Raw genomic sequence first — 15,508 nt, forward strand, 5'->3', positions numbered from 1 at the left:
CTTCTTTTCAACATACCAAGTTCGTTTCCACTTTAGGGCCTTTGCATGGGATTTTACCTTTGCTTGAAAATCTTTTCCATCCCACTCTATTCTTGGCTAACGCAATCCAAGCATCTCTTCCTCAAGGAAGCCCCCCAGTATGGGTCAGATTCCATGTTATATATGTTTCCAGAACTACATATCTTCCTGTTATAGCTGCAGATCACAGGAAAACTCCAAATAACAGTGACTTAAACAAAATCAAAGCTTATTTCTCTCTTGTGTTCTGAAGTCCTGGGTCCATGGTGCCAGGGATACAGGCTTATGTTATTGTTCCACTTTCATTCCCAAAGTTACCTCATGGTCCAAAAGAGCAGCTGGAGCTCCAGCCATCTTGTCCACAGTCCCTCAAGTGGAAAGAAGAAAGAGGGGGAACAGGCAATTCTCCTCCCTTTAAAGACATTTCCTGGAAGTTGTGCATACCACTTCTGCTTACATCCCATTGGGCAGAATTTAGCCACATGACAACTTCTAGTTGCAAGAATGGTAAATATAATGTTTATTCTAGGTAAGTGTATATTCACTTGGAAGTGGAGGATTCTGTTACTCATAAAGGAGGAGAGAATGGGCATTGAGGGACCACTAGACTCTGCCACAACAGCACTTACCTTATTTTGTAACCATATATTCACTTATTTATTTATAATAAATTTATTTATAAATAAAGTGATTATTTAACTAAAGTCTTTCTCCTTCACTAGATTATAAACTCCATGACAGCTGGGCCTTGTCTGCTCTTGTTTATCATTGTATTCTCTGTGCCTAGCATGGTGCTTGGTGCACAGCAGGCATTCCATAAATATTTGTAAACCAAATGTGGAAAGGAGGCTGTCTTAGCCTGGGCTGCTATAACAAAATACCATAAACTGGGTGGCTTATACACAACAGAAATTTATTTCTCACAGTTCTGGAGGCTGAGAAATCCAAGATCAAGTCACCAGCAGATCCAGTGTCTGGTGAGAACATGCTTCCTGGTTCAGAGATAGCCATCTTCTCACTTTAACCACACGGTGAGGTATCTCTCTGGAGTCTATTCTTATCAGGGCACTAGTTTCATTCATGAGGGCTCCACCCTCATGACCCAGTCACCTCCCAAAGGCCCCACCTCCTAATACCATCACATTGGGGGGTTAGGATTCAACATATGAATTTGGGGTGGGGGACACCATCCCTAAGTCCATAGCAGAGGCCCTGGTGCCATTAGGGTGGGCCTAAAAGCTATAAAATTTCCTGGCAAGAGTAAATAAAAATAGATAACATTTATTGAGTACCTACTATATTCTGGACATTGTCACTTAATCCTCAGAACTGCCCTAGAAGGGAGGTTTCAGTGTTATTCCATTTGTTTGGAGGAAGAAGCTGTGATTTAGAGAGGCTAATGTTTTGCTCAAGGTCACATGGCTGGGAAGAATCAGGGTGAGGACTTGAACCAGGCTCTGGCTCTGATGTCAGTGCCATTAACCATCCCTCAAGTCTGTTTCAGGCTGCAAGGTGGTAAACCCCGTCTCCCTTAGTCCTGCCTACCAGTCACAGGCTAGCTCAGTATCTCCCAGTGCAGCCTTGGCATCTCTGGCCAGCTCAGCCTAATTCAACACATAGTATGCCATTATAACTAAACCACTGCCATATGGAGAAAGACTAGGAGAGAAGAGGGGGAAAAGTCAGTGCTCACACCCATTAGAATGGCTATTAGTAAAAAAAAAAAAAAAAAGAGAGAGAGAGAGAAATAAGAAATAACATGCATTGGATGGGTGTGGAGAAATTGGGACCCTTTTGTTATTGCTGGTAGGAATGGAAAATGATGTACCTGCTACGGAAAATGGTGTGGCGATTTCTCAAAAAATTAAACATAGAATTACCATATCATCTAGCAATTCCATTTCTGGTGTATACTCAAAAAAAGTGAAAATGGAACTGGAACAGATATTTGCACATCAATGTTCATAGCAGCACTATTCACAGTAGCTAAAAGGTGGAAGCAACCCCAGGGTCTGTTGACAGATGAATGGATAAACTGAATGTGGTATATATGTACAATGGAATATCATTCAGTATTAAAAAGGAAGGAAATTCTGCAATATGCTAAAACATGGATGAACATTGAGGACATTATGCTAAATAAAAGAAGCCAGTCACAAAAGGACAAATATTGTATGAGTCCACTTATATGAGGTTCCTAGAATAGTCAAATTCATAGAGACAGAAAGTAGAATGATGGTTACCAGAGAATGGGAGTTAGTGTTTAATGGACACAGAACTTCAGTTGGGGAAGATGAAGAAGCTCTGGATATAGATTGTGTGATAGTTGTACAACACTATCAATGTACTTAATGCCATTGAACTGCACACTTAAAAATGGTTAAAATGGTAAACTTTATGTTATGTATATTTTAACACACACACACAAAATCAGTGTTTCCCAGTAGAACTCCTGGGCTGGGCTTCTAGAGGGAAGAAACTGGAGAAGCAGAAGGGGAGCTTTGCCCAAGCACCTGGTCCTGTCTTCCTTAGGTGGTCTGCTTCCAGTGGGGGTGGGGCAGGGGGCGGGGGAGAAGGGCTGGATGGATGTTGTTAATTTGTCCTGGTCCCTGGGTTCTTTAGCAGAAAGCCCAGAGAACACTAAGTCCTATCTGAACACCTGAAGCTCTCCCACCTCCAGCTGCAGCTCGCTCACCACTGGGCCCCAGTGGGACGTGCAGGGTCAAAGTAATTAATTGACAGAACCACACCCTGGGCTCTTTCCCTCCTCTCCTCTCCTGATACTGTCCTCTGGCCTTAGGGTTCCTCTCAAGAGTGACTGTCTTGCTGCTGTGTCAGCCTCAGCCCTTTGATTTTTTTGTGGAAAAGGCCTTTGCCATGTGGCTGTCACAGCCACAGGGATGTGCGGAGGAGTCCTTTCCCAACCTCTTAGTCATTCAGCCTGCGTGGGTGAGATGTCCGATCTTGGTCACTGTGCCCAACAAAAATGTGGCCCAACCAGGATGAGAGGAGGAAGCAGGGATCCACTTGACATCACTGGGAGGAGAGAGAGCCAAGGCAGTGCCACACCTGTTTTCTGATCATTGAAGGGAATTTTTTTTTAATTCCATTAAAATTTTTATCTTTGAGGGACTTCCCTGGCAGTCCAGTGGTTAAGACTCCGTGCTTCCACTGCAGAGGGTGCAGGTTTGATCCCAGGCTGGGGAAACTAAGATCCCATATGCCGCAGGGCATGGCCAAAAAATAAGTTTAAAAAAGATTTTAGGGCTCCCTGGTGGCGCAGTGGTTGAGAGTCCGCCTGCCGATGCAGGGGACACGGGTTCGTGTCCCGGTCTGGGAAGATCCCACATGCCGCGGAGCGGCTGGGCTCCGTGAGCCATGGCCGCTGAGCCTGCGCGTCCGGAGTCTGTGCTCCGCAACGGGAGAGGCCACAACAGTGAGAGGCCTACGTACCGCAAAAAAAAAAAAAAAAAAAAAAAGATTTTAAAAATAAAATAAAATAACATTTTTATCTTTGATAAAATAAGTACAGAGCTAAAAAGCTAAAAAGTCAAATAAAAGAAAAAGGCCTAAAGGTAAAACAGCAGCCCTCTGCTCCCACACTCCCACCCCAAGTCTAGCTCCTCAGATTCAACCACTTTTAACTCATTTTTAGCTGTTTCTTCTAGTATTTACCCCCATATATCTAATAACAAGCTTATACTGGTGTTTCTTGAAATTTCATTTGCAGGTATTACCCACGGGCTTCCTGTTATGGACTTGGAAGATTTAACTTTTACTTCTCCTCTTCCTCTCCCTTCTCAACGTCTTTTAACCCAATTTTGGTTAAAGCCATACCTCAGGTCTTGATTATTAAATTCCAATCCCCTCTCCCCACCCCTCCCCCACATCTTGCAGCCCCTCCCCCACCTGGACTGGTTGCTCTCTGGGCCTCTGTGAGGCTCCCTTCCTGAGGCTTTCCTTTGCTGACCACCTGGGAATTCCAAAGACAATTGTTTTTTTGTTTTTTGGGGTTTTTTTGCGGTATGTGGGCCTCTCACTGCTGCGGCCTCTCCCGTTGCAGAGCACAGGCTCCGGACGCACAGGCTCAGCGGCCATGGCTCATGGGCCCAGCCGCTCCGCGGCATGTGGGATCTTCCCAGACCGGGGCACGAACCCGCGTCCCCTGCATCGGCAGGCGGACTCTGAACCACTGCGCCACCAGGGAAGCCCAAGACAGTTGTTTTATAACTATTTTTAAATTATTTCAAAAGGCCTACTTGTTTGCTGTAGAAACTTTTTAAAGGCACAAGAAAGAAAATATAGATAATATATTCTTCTACCTAAACATAATCATTAACATTTTGGTGTATGTCTTTATAATCTTTTTTATATTTATCAGTATACATCAAAGAGGGGAAAATGCTGTCTAGAAAATAAAACCCACGGCTGCTGCATTTCTACCCCTGGGAGAGTAGCATGATTCCTATCTGAGCAGTAATTCTTCCACAGAGGAAAATAGCTCGTTGGACCCCATGAATCTACGAATATAAAAAATGCCACCTTGGGACTTCCCTGGTGGTCCAGTGGCTAAGGGTCTGCTCTCCCAGTGCAGGGGGCCCGGGTTTGACCCCTGGTCAGGGAACTAGATCCCACATGCCGCAACTAAGATCGCACACGCTGCAAGTAAGACTTGGCGCAGCCAAATAGATAGATAAATATTTTTTTTAAAGTGTCACCTCTCCCAGCCCCACCAGAGCATGGTTAAAAAAAGGAAGAGGACAAAATCTTTTTAAAAAACCAAAGAGGCCACTCTCACCTTCTGAGATGGCCCGCACTCTGTCTGTGGAGTGTGTTTCTCTCTAAATAAATCCACTTCTTACCTATCACTTTGTCTCTCACTGAATTCTTTCTGCGTTGAGACATCACGAACTTGAGCTTCATTAAGTCCTGAAACCAGATACTGAAAGCCCCACCAGGTGGGAGAAGTTAACTGTGCTGCCGCAAGCACGTAGACCACGGACTGGCTGGAACCAGAAGGTTGATGATGCTGATTCCTACTTTCCTGACCACCAACCAATCAGAAGAAGGTCCATGAGCTGATCATGCCCTCCTCTTTGAACCATTACTATGAAACTCCTCACTATCCCCTCCAGGTCGGGACACTCAGTTTTGAGAGCATTAGCCCTCTGTGGCCACCTTTGCTTGGCAAAGCAATAGAACTACTTTTTTCAACTTCACACCCCCCCCCAAAAAAGAAAGAAAACAACAACAAAGAGAACGAACTGGGAGATTGGGATTGACATATATACACTACTATGTATAAAATAGGTAACTAATGAGAACCTACTGCTTAGCCCAGGGAACCCTATTCAACGATTTGTGATGACCTAAATGGGCAGGAAATCTAAAAGAGTGGATATATGTATATGTATAACTGATTCACTTTGCTGTACAGCAGAAACTAACACAACATTGTAAATCAACTATACTCCAATAAAAGTTAATTGAAAAAAAAGTGAGAGCAATAAAATGCTCTGCCAGGAGGAAATGGTAGGAATTAAGACACTGAAAAATTAAATTGAAAAAATTAATGTATTGAAAAAACTGACAGCTTGAGAGAGCAAAAGGGTTTAGAGCCACATTGTCCAATACAGTAGGCACCAGACACACAATGATATTTAAATTTAATAAAATTAAAAATTCAGTTCCTCAGTTGCACCGGCTGTATTTCAGGTACTCAACAGACACATGGCTAGTGGCTACCATATTGGACAGCACAGAGTAGAACATTTCCATCATTGCAGAAAACTATTGGGGGGACTTCCCTGGTGGCACAGTGGTTAAGAATCCGCCTGCCAATGCAGGGGACACAGGTTCAGTCCCTGGTCCGGGAAGATCCCACATGCCACAGAGCAACTAGGCCCATGTGCCACAACTACTGAGCCTGCGCTCTAGAGCCCCCGAGCCACGCATGCTACAACTACTGAAGCCCGCATGCCTAGAGCCCGTGCTCCTCAACAAGAGAAGCCACTGCAATGAGAAGCCCATGCACCGCAATGAAGAGTAGCCCCCACTCAGCGCAACTAGAGAAAGCCCTTGCGCAGCAACGAAGACCCAACACAGCCAAAAATAAATAAATTCATTAAAAAAAAAAAAAAAGAGCCCTCATCCTTCCCTCCATCTCTTAAAAAAAAAGAAAGAAAACTCTGTTGGATTGCCCTGGTCTCTAACAAAGATCAAAAACTTGCAATGCATGGGCCAAATTTAGTTCACAGAAGTTAAGCATGATAGTTTAGAAAGCAGTTTCTAGAGTCAGATGCCTGAGTTCAAATCCTGCTCTGCAATTTATTATCCATATGACTTCGGGCAACTTAATCTCTGTGCCTCAGTTTACTCATCTGTAAAGTGGAGATAATAGTAACTACCTAATAGGTTGTTATAAAGACCAAATACTTAATATCTATAATATGCTTAGGAAAGTACCTGACATATAGTACATACTTAATAAATACTTTGATTTGCCTGTTAGTTACTAACAAATGAAGTTGAGGAGTTCTAAGTAAAAATCTAGGTTTATGGTTTCTGTTTTTTCTTTTGTAATGCCTAGTAACCCTGGCTGGAATTCTTGCAATGCTGCAGTTGGCTGGAATGGAGTAGCAGTTGCCCAGTTAAGGTGGAGCACAAATCTCCAGGTGCCCACGTGTTCTTTTGGGGCATATTTTACATCAGCTGCACTCAGAGCAGGCATTTTCCTCTTATTTGCACAAAGAGACAGGGTAGGCTAGTGGGCCGCCCTGGGGGAGGTAGCAAACACATGGGCATCAAGAAATGTCTTTAGGGCCTCCCTGGTGGCGCAGTGGTTGAGAGTCCGCCTGCCGATGCAGGGGACACGGGTTCGTGCCCCGATCCCGGAGGATCCCACATGCCGCGGAGCGGCTGGGCCCGCGAGCCATGGCCGCGGGGCCTGTGTGTCCGGAGCCTGTGCTCCGCAACGGGAGAGGCCACAGCAGTGAGAGGCCGCGTACAGCAAAAAAAAAAAAAAAAAAAAAAAGAAATGTCTTTAGGAGGGAGAATGCAAGTGGTTATCTGGGACACTGATATGTCATGTTCAATTTGGAGCTATAGCCCAGACTGTAGAGTGTGGTGATTCTGAGCCTCACATCTTTAGTAAAATCTGCTGCACACAGAGTTTGAGGTTAACGGTGCAGTATTTTTTGAGAAATGAAGGAATGAGGTGGTCCAGCAAGGAACAAAAATAGTGGTGAGGGGACTTCCCTGGTGGCGCAGTGGTTGAGAGTCCGCCTGCCGATGCAGGGGACACGGGTTCATGCCCCGGTCCGGGAAGATCCCACATGCCGCGGAGCGGCTGGGCCCCGTGAGCCATGGCCGCTGAGCCTGTGCGTCCGGAACCTGTGCTCCGCAACAGGAGAGGCCACAACAGTGAGAGGCCCGCATACCGCAAAAAAAAAAAAAAAAAAAAAAAAGAATAGTGGTGAAAACAGAGTGAAGACAGAAAATTTTTTAAGTGTCCAGAGGACCGATGATCCCCTTGAAAAATCTTAGGAGCTTTTTTGAGGGTGGTCACCAGAGAATGTGGAATAGAGGCTAGAGTCATTCTATTTGAATAATCAGGAAAGCATGACTCTCTAAGGCTGGAAATAGTGGCCATCTCTTGAGGCAGACTTTTGGGTTATAAACTCATGCACATTAAGGAAGGAGAGCAGAAAATCAGACTACAGTATTGGCAACTTGGTAATTTCCTTTTATCTCAGTGTATCCTGAACCATGTCATTATTCTTTTACCTCAGTAATTCTCAATGAGGGGAGAGGTCATATCAGAATCAAACCAAACAGGTGCTTCTTCAAGCCACACAGGTGTATCAGTCAGGGATTGGGTGAGGAAACACAACCACTTCCAGTGTTTAGATCAGAATGGATTCAGTACGAAAATTTGCGAGCGATAACCACATCCCTGGGTGGGTGGGAGGAGCAGGCTCAAGGGGGGCCATTCCCTCTGCCACCCTTAAGAAGGCTGAGTTCTAGGACATACCTGTCTTGCTACAGTCCAGGTAGCAAGAGGCCAGAAAGCTGGGACCACAGGGCCGCTGCCACCACACTAACCTGGACACTGGAATGTGGAATTCTGCCATTGTTGCCTCTACAATTTCCTCTCAACATCCTTGAACCTGGAGACTGGATGTTGGCATCTCATGGCTTTGTTTGCCAGAAGTAAACAGCCCAAAACAACAAGAATATGGCATGACCTCCACCTCACTTCCACTTTTCAAATCTCGTAGAAATGCATCTAAGTGGCAGGACCTAATTTGTACCCAGAATCCTAGCTGCGTGCAATCTGGGAAGTAAGCGTAGCTCTATTTTCTCAGCGTCTGTAGCAGAGGAAGGACCACTGGTGTAAATGCTGCGGGCCCATCAACCACATCCAGCATAGAGATTCCAGTATGTCACCTCAAGAAATCATCGTCTCTGTTATGGGCAGAGCTATTTTTGCCCTCCCTGGGGTCCATGTCCCATTCTAATAATAGTACTTCAGATTTCCTTGGGAGAATCACCTCTCCCACTTGCAATCCCTGTGGCTGGGTGAGGTTGATCCCAGACCCCAGTCCCAGGAGAGGTACACGTACTAGCCCTGGGCAACTAGTGTACTCCATCTCCTGCTCTTGTTCAGTGCATAATCACTCAGAGAATATTTGAAGGGGTGTGATATCATATCCCTGGAGACATCAGAAAGAGAAAGGACAGTCATTTATGTTGGACTGTTGAGACATTTACCAGCCTAGAAGCTGGGAGCAGAATACTGACTCATTGTCACTTTCTGCTGTACGATCTGGCAATTGTCTGGTCTGGGTGATATAGATGAGCAAATGCTTCACATATATCTTTCAGAGTTTCAAACTATCTACAAAGAAAACAATCCTGATTTCAAATATTCTGCCCTTTAATTAAATGAAGCATTAGATCACAACCTCAATAATATTTGAAAAATGTTGCCCCCATAACACCTTCAGACTCAGCCTAATTTTCCCAACACACACACACACACACACACACACACACACACACACACTTCACACACACACTTATTCTAGCTCTACCTCTCACTTTCTCTCACTTCATTCTTCCTAGGTTGGGATCTGCATTCCTCAGCACCAACATCCACACAAGCTGGGTCACTTATCTTTCCAGGAATTAAACACAAGGACATGAAACTAAAAGGAGGAAGGAGAGGCAGAGAAGAGTGATCTGTTTAAGAAGTCCCTGGTCACTATGTGTACCTGGAGACACAAACCTGCTTTCCATGGGGTCCAGCCCTGTTTGGCTGCGGGCCTGGGCAGTCTGTAGTGGAAACAGCTATGAATGACACCAGAGGTCTGGCTCCAAACCTGCACAGCCAAGGGACCCTGGGTAATCTCTGTGGGTCTCTGTTTCTCACTTATAAAATAAATAGGTTGGACGCATTTATTTTCTCATTTTGATGGTTTACAGTCACATATTGAGTCAGTGTTTGATTTGAGGGTAAGATCACACAAGGCATGACAGTTTGCTTTAGGAATACCCCATTTGTAAAGAAGACAAATAGTATTAGAGAAAAGCAAGAGCTCTGAGTTAGGAGTCAGGAAACCTGGGCTGCATCCTAAACTGAGTATCACTGGGCAAGTCGCCGGGCTCCTCTGTGCTGTAAAGGGAGAGGCTTGGAGCAGGTGGTATCCAATGGCCTTTATAGCTCTGAGGTCCTATATGAGCCCACGATCGAAAAGTCATCAAGAAGGTATCGGCTTTAATGTTTCACTGAGAAGTAAATCAGAAGGGAAAGTGAATGCCCTCAGCTGGGGGAAGAGGCTTGACGGCCTCCTGCATACATGGGAGGCTTCCCTGCTGTTTGTCCCTGCCTCACTCCCAATGTCCAGATTTAAGGGCGGATCTGGCACATCTGAGTCCTGAAGCCAGCTAAATGAGCAGGACCTTGAGTTCTGCTGAGTCGTCCCATGGCTCGAGTCCAAGGGTTGAAGACCAGACTTTCTCAGCCACTTATCAGGGCCCATTAGTGGCCCAGCCCAAGTGGCTACTTGGCAGTGAACTTTGGTTGATCTATTAAGTGCCCCAGAAGTGCCACTTTGGCTGGCACCTGCCAGGCCCCACACCACAGGGGATTTGTGACCTCCAAGTCTGGCTGCAGTGAAGGTCAGTAAAGGGCAACCATCCTTGGAGATTTTCCAGGCTGAGCCACTTCAGGGAGGTATCACAGGGGCAAGGACCACTTCTGAAAAGAACATGGAGTAAGGAAGCCTGGTGGGAACAGAACAGAGGCCTGGGGGAGGAAGCAGAGGCTACAAGGGAGGGGGAACAAGGGTGGGGAATTCTGGAGTTAACGCCAGAGGAAGAGCAGGGCTTGGGCTAAGTGAAGTGAAAAGAAATCCCAGAAATCGATTCTAGTGCAGGTAGATCTTTATGTGAATAACAGACTAAAATGTGTAAAATAGCATTCCAAGTAGCCTAATTACATACACTACCTTTCACTGTTTGTTTACCCTGATTTTAAAAGTAATGTAATTTAAGGTAAAAAATACAGAAAAGAGTAACCAAGAAAAGAAAATAATCTCACCACCTAGTGATAACCACTATTAATATGTTGGTGTGTTTCCTTCTGGTCTTTTTTTTTTTATTAGTTTCTGCTTTATAACAAAGTGAATCAGTCATACATATACATCTGTTCCCACATCCCTTCCCTCATGCATCTCCCTCCCTCCCACCCTCCCCATCCCACCCCTCCATGCGGTCACAAAGCACCAAGCTGATCTCCCTGTGCTCTGCGGCTGCTTCCCACTATCTATCTACCTTACGTTTGGTAGTGTATATATGTCCATACCTCTCTTTCGCTTTGTCACAGCTTACCCTTCCCCCTCCCCATATCCTCAAGTCCATTCTCAAGTAGGTCTGTGTCTTTATGTGTATGTACACAATATAAATTTTAAAGGGATGATACTATATAAGATTTTTTCTAATCTGCTCTTTTCACCGGGCACCATATCATGAATTTTTTTTCTTCTCAGTCAATACTGATTCTTACCATCATTTTTAATGACTGCATGACGTTTGATCATACAGATGTACTAACTTTTATTTAATAATCCTTTATCATTAGATATTTAAATCATGTCTATTTTTAACTATTATACACATACTTCTTTGAACCTCCTGGCACATACATCCTTGCATATCTGTCCAATTATTTCCTTCAGGTAAATTCCCAAAAGTGGAGGTGCTAGGTCAAAGTGTGCTACACATATTGACATGTTGACAAATTTCTTTACCACCAGTGTCCGATGCTTGATCACCTTTTTTTGGGAGGGCCAGGATTTATTTATTTATTTGGCTGCACGACCCGCTGTGGCACTCGGAATCTTCGTTGCCTCGTGCGGGATCTTTAGCTGCGGCACGTGGGCTCTTTTAGTTGCGGCATGTGGGCTCTTTTAGTTGCGGCATGTGGGATCTAGTTCCCTGACCAGGGATTGAACCTGGGCCCCCTGCTTTGGGAGCACAGAGTCTTAACCACTGGACCACCAGGGAAGTCCCCATGCTTGATCACCTTTGAGTTAACAGCTTTGCACTTTTTGTATTAAGACCATGAATTCTTTTTTTTTTTTTTTTTTTTTTTGCGGTACGCGGGCCTCTCACTGTTGTGGCCTCTCCCATTGTGGAGCACAGGCTCCGGACGCACAGGTTCAGCATCCATGGCTCACAGACCCAGCTGCTCCGTGGCATGTGGGATCTTCCCGGACCGGGACACGAACCCATGTCCCCTGCATCGGCAGGCGGACTCTCAACCACTGCGCCACCAGGGAAGCCCGAAGACCATGAATTCTTTAACAACAGAATTACACAAGTTTTATCTTTTGACCCCATAATTTCACTTCTGAGAAAATTTCACTTCTGAGCAGGGGCTGTCTGAATAAAGTAGTTGTTTGGGGCAATCATCACTGTCCCTGTGGACTGGAAAGGGCAACCTTAAGTGTGTCAAAGCCTTCTCCCCATCTTTGCTCACTGAGGGAGGAGGGGCAGGCAATTACTCCTAGTTCCTTGGATGGTGCCACCATTGTGCCAAGGGTGGACCACCTGCTTATACCGCTCTCTCTACCCTCAGCCTCCAGAACCTCCCCTCACCTTCCTTAATGACATCAGGCCTTGGTTCATACACACCTGCCCCACCCTGCCTGTCAAAGGTCACCAGTGATATGTACCGAAGTATTTTTGCAGCATTATCATGAGGCAGGATGATAATTTAAGATGATAACTGGTATGTTCTTTCCCTTCCTCAAAATCCCGTTTAGTCTAAGACCACCATCCCTCCTTTGGGGTTGTGAGACTTGAGGGCACCTAGAGAAAAAGAGTCAACAAAATGTCTGCTTTTGGGAATTCCCTGGCTGTCCAGTGGTTAGGACAGCACTTTCACTGCCGTGGGCCCAGGTTCAATCCCTGGTCTGGGAACTAAGATCCTTCATGCCATGTGGTGCAGCAAAAAAAAAAAAAAAAATTAGGCTTTTAGGGACTTCTCTGGTGGCACAGAGATTAAGAATCCACCTGCCCATGCAGGGGACACAGGTTCGAGCCCTGGTCCCATATGCCACAGAGCAACTAAGCCTGTGCGCCACAACTACAGAGCCTGTGAGCCACAACTACAGAGCCCGTGTGCCACAACTACTGAAGGCTGCATGCCTAGAGCCCGTGCTCCACAACAAGAGAAGCCACCGCAATAAGAAGCCCACACACCACAAGGAAGGGTAGCCCCTGCTGGCCACAACTAGAGAAAGCCCGCACGCAGCAATGAAGACCCAACGCAGCCAAAAATAAATAGATAAATAAATAAATTTATTATTTAAAAAAAAGACCATATTAGAGAGGAAGGACAGGTGGAAAGTTTGAAGAGGAAACAAAACAGCAGGAACTGTGTATCTGACCCCATCTGAAGTTCAGTAAACCCCCTTTATTGATTCCTAGGCAAGGCTTAGGCAGGCAACAAATAAGCTTTATAGGCAAATCTCCCACCATTATGTGAAGACACTATGGAGTAGAAATGACAGCTTTGCATATCTAGGCTTGGGACCAGAAACAGTTTCTCCCAGCTTCTACACCCTACTCCTGGTAGGTGTAGTGGATGGGGACTCCTGTCTGGGTTCGGAGAGGCCACATGGAAAGATAGGATGTGGCTACACATCAACAGGTTGTCAGGATAGAGGGGGAACCCTTCCCAACTCCCACTGAGACACCACCACCCCTGCCCCCTTTCTATGAGCTAGACAGGGATGGCTCACCTGTTACACTGGAATAGGAGGCCACCATGGGACAAAGCAGATGAAGGTCAAGGAGAGGTTGTCCCTTCCCCATTTATTCCTTGGTGACATTTGTATAACTTCCTCAGAAACAGAGAGGTAAAGAGCTAGAAAGAGCAGAAAGATTCTGATTATGACTGAGTTTACCTAGAAGTGATTATTGATTATGTTTTTTGTTCTAGAAACCTGGGGATTAAGAAAGAAATTGAGTTCAATTATAGGAAAATAAAAAGTTATATTTTTCTGCACTTGAGGTCATGCAACTGTGAAATTTGAACCTCCTTTTTTTTACAATAGTGAAAAATTGCAAAACCTGGAGTATCCAATAAAAGGGGAACAATTGCAGTGTTATGCAATCATTTAATGTTGACAAATACTGTACAATAATATAAAGATGTTTATGAAAAAAAAAGATGTTTATGATATAATGTTAAGTGAAAAAGTAGGGTATAAAAATGTATGTCCTGGGACTTCCCTGGTGGAGCAGTGGTTAAAAATCCACCTGCCAATGCAGGGGACACGGGTTCGAGCCCTGGTCCAGGAAGATCCCACACGTCGTGGAGCAACTAAGCCCGTGCGCCACAACTACTGAGTCTGTGCTGTAGAGCCCTCAAGCCACAACTACTGAAGCCTGCGCACCTAGAACCCGTGCTATGCAACAAGAGAAGCCACTGCAGTGAGAAGCCCATGCACCGCAAGGAAGAGTAGCCCCCGCTCGCCGCAGCTAGAGAAAGCCCATGCAACAACAAAGACCCAACGCAGGCAAAAATAAATTTAAAAAATTAAAAATTAAAGAAAAATACTGTGCAAGCTGAAACCCATGCATAGCAATCTTAATAATCAATGAGAAAAAAAATCAATGAGAAAAAGTATGATTGTTCTGTGACTTTTAAATAGTTTGGTCAAAACATTAAAAGCTCTACTGTCAGTTATTTAGAAAAATGAAAAAAAGAAAAGAAAGTTAACATTTACTTAGTATACTGTTATTTAAAACACTAGAAACATTGAAAATTAAAATGTTTTATTTCTTTGTAAAAGTTATCAGTGCTTACCTTCTCATATAATTTATGATACAGAGCAAGCATCTTTTCTATGACTTGGCCAATCATTATACCCCTTTCTAAATTCGGATCAGCTTCCCACATTTTATCCTTTGAACTTTCAATGTCATGAAATATCCCTGAGACTTCCTTTAATGGGGCCACGCAGCTAAGCTCCTCCCAAATTCCTAACCTACAGAAGCTGTGTGAGACAATAAATGTTTGTTGTCATTTAAGCTGTTAAGTTTTGGGGTAATCTGTTGTGCAGCATTAGGTAACAATCAGTAGTTACAATAAGACTAAATACTTCAATTAAAAGAGAGATTCTCAAACTGGATTAAAAAGGAAGCATATGCTTCCTATAATAGGCGCATCTTAAATATAAGGATGCAGAAAGGATGGTTGTAAAATAATCCTAAAAGGTATACCATGCACTCAAAAACAACAATAAAACCCCCAAACAACCCAATTAAAAATGGGCAAATGACTTGAATAGACATTTTTCTGAATAAAATATACAAATGACCAACAAGCTCATTGAAAATATGCTCAACATCATAATCACTAGTGAAATGCAAATCACAACCACAGGGAGATACCATCTCACTCTCATTAGGATGGTTACTACTTAAAAAAAAACAAGCAACGATAACAAACAGAAAATAAGTATTGGTGTATTGTGAGAGTTGACTGATTTTCCAATAAAAAGGAGGGCTTCACCATGCATATGCTAACAATAACAACAAAAAACCTGGCGTAGCTATCTTTTTTTTTTTTTTTTTTTTTGCGGTACGCGGGCCTCTCACTGTTGGGGCCTCTCCCGTTGCGGAGCACAGGCTCCGGACGCGCAGGCTCAGCAGCCATGGCTCACGGGCCCAGCCGCTCCGCAGCATGTGGGATCTTCCTGGACCGGGGCACGAACCCGTGTTCCCTGCATCGGCAGGCGGACTCGCAACCACCGCGCCACCAGGGAAGCCCTGGTGTAGCTATCTTAATATCATACAAGGTAGACTTTAAGCAAAACGCATCACTAGAAATAAATAAGGACATTTCATAATAATAAAATATTCAGCAATCTATCTGAACAACGTAAAAATTCTAAATTTCTATGCTCTTAATAAC

Source organism: Mesoplodon densirostris, chromosome 18 (genome assembly GCF_025265405.1).
Source record: "Mesoplodon densirostris isolate mMesDen1 chromosome 18, mMesDen1 primary haplotype, whole genome shotgun sequence".
In the NCBI taxonomy this organism is placed as follows: domain Eukaryota; kingdom Metazoa; phylum Chordata; class Mammalia; order Artiodactyla; family Ziphiidae; genus Mesoplodon; species Mesoplodon densirostris.